Source organism: Uranotaenia lowii, chromosome 1, assembly GCF_029784155.1.
Source record: "Uranotaenia lowii strain MFRU-FL chromosome 1, ASM2978415v1, whole genome shotgun sequence".
Classification (NCBI taxonomy): domain Eukaryota; kingdom Metazoa; phylum Arthropoda; class Insecta; order Diptera; family Culicidae; genus Uranotaenia; species Uranotaenia lowii.
The window spans coordinates 75,295,132-75,297,488 of NC_073691.1; positions in this window are offsets into that span (position 1 = coordinate 75,295,132).

Sequence of the window (2,357 nt, forward strand, 5' to 3'; positions counted from 1 at the left end):
CGATCCCTTGCTTGGTTTCAGAACTGCTAGGTACAAAGAACTAGGCATCTGAGTCTGTATCTGTGTGTGCAGTGATCTCGAGAAAAAGCAGGGAGGGTGAGAAACTCCACCCATCGATCCCTACCCACTTATGTACAGACGTCTCTGTACATAACCTCCTCGTAGAGTGTTTCGTCGTTGCTCTTCTGTGTCGGTTGAAAATGTTGACCTGTGTTCAGCAGGGGTTTTGCAGGGCTGCTGAGGGGCGAGAGAAAGCCACGCCTCCACGTGGGGTGGCTTATTTACTACCCATACCAATCGAATACAATGTTACTGTTTGATGTTTCTGGCTAGGGAAAAAGGATTTTCTATAGCCTGGATTGTCGGGGTGAAAAAGACTATAAGACCAGACGAGGTGGTAGGTGAAAATTTCTTCGCAAGGACGTTGTCTAAGAGTATGTTTGCTGCACAGTTTAACGTTGTTTGCTCAGAGCATTATCTACGGCTTTTCATTCAAGATGCTGTTGAATGATGGCACCTGAGATGTCCTGGAACATGTCATTTTAATGCGCAATTTATTTTTTTCCTTTTTAAGAAGCCTTTAACATATTTTGGTAGTCTAGACATGTATTACGTTCCATTGATTGATTAAATTTATGTTTGAATTGGTGTGCATTCTTACTTACAAAGAAGGCATAGAATTGGAGGATTATTTTTCGATTTCAGTTTAAATATTTGACGAAACGTCACTGGAAAAGAGTCCAGCGACATTTTGAATGCAAGCACACTCACAGGAAATATGTACGTGCAATTGTAGACGGGAAACGATGCACAAACATACAGTGAGCGAAATAAGAATAGCACCACTATGTGCTTTGCTTGTTAAAATATGAATGATTGAAAATTATGAAAATTTTCTTCCACAGATTGTTCTGAATTGCTTAACGGATAAATCAAGCATAAGTTTACTTTTTTTGGACGTAGCAATTGGCGTAGAGGACCAAAAATGTGAAAAAAGGTGCGAAATGAGAATAGCACCACTTGAGTTTTTCAACAAAACAAAATTATTTTTTAAAATTTACTGTGTAAAAGTGAATAATGATGCTTCTACGAATAATTTGAATGGATAATTGCATTTTAAGAAGTTTTCTAGAATTCCAAAGGTTTTTAAAGGTATTACCAGGGGGTTTTAAGATGCTCCTCTAGCGTTAAGGAATTTGATATTTGAGCTATAAAACTTTATCAAACTACTTGATTTCTTCATTAACATTGATAAGTATGATGCAAAATGATGAAACATAGATTTGAGCCTAATTTTGAATCCAAAAAGCAAGTTGGAATTCAAAAATACTAATGTTTTTAAATAGTCAAACATTATTTCTCTACTTTTAAGTCATAGATGGCAGCACTATCGTGCCATTTAACCAAATTTATGCCAATTTTCGAATATCTGGAATAAATTCAGGTGTGCTGGATGATTTTGGTCAAAAATAAGTACTTGGTACCGCCTTGGCAACTCTAAGATAAAAAAAATAGAATTTCATCAATGTCACTAAAAGTGAATTTCTTGAATCGATAATCAGAATAATTTTGTACTTTCCGATGGAGCTTGATGGACCAGATGACTAGCAGTATTATTGGTATGATTTGAAATTGCATCGGAAGTTGAGATGAGCAGGAATTTTGGCGGTGGTATATTTTTGCGCTGATGATTTTTTTTTTTTGCAAATCGGGAAAAGCTTCCTGCAGCGCGAACTCCAACAAAACTGTGTTGGAAAACTACCTCGAAATGATGAATATGGGCCTAAATAAACCAGAATAATCAATATTAAGACTTTATTTGGTTTTAAATGCAAGATATTGCTGCCATCTATGACTTGAAACTGGAAAAAGAGAGGTTTACTGAAAAAATCTAAGTTTTTGAATTCCAACCTGTTTTTTTCTGATTTAAAATAAACCCAGAATGTATGTTTCATCATTTCACGCCATTTAAATCAAGAAAGTAAGTAGTTTGGTAAAGAATTACAGCTCAAATATCAAATTCCTTAGTTCTAGAAGAGTATCCCGTAAAACCCCCTTTTAAAACGTTTGAAATTCCAGAAAACTCCTGAAAATGCAGTTATTTATTCAAATAATTCGTAGAAGCATTATTATTCACTATTCAGGGCTAGAAGCGACCATGCGGTAAAAAAGTAGGGCAAAATAGTTACTTTGAAATGAAATTAGGGTTAAATTAGTGACCAGATCAAGACGAAACCTAACTAAAAAATGACGTTAAAAACTAATACAAAACACTTTAAAGACAATTCTGTTAATTGAAAAACGTTTTTGGAAGGCTCTTGGCCTCACTTGTAGAAAAGCAATATGTTGGACGAAAG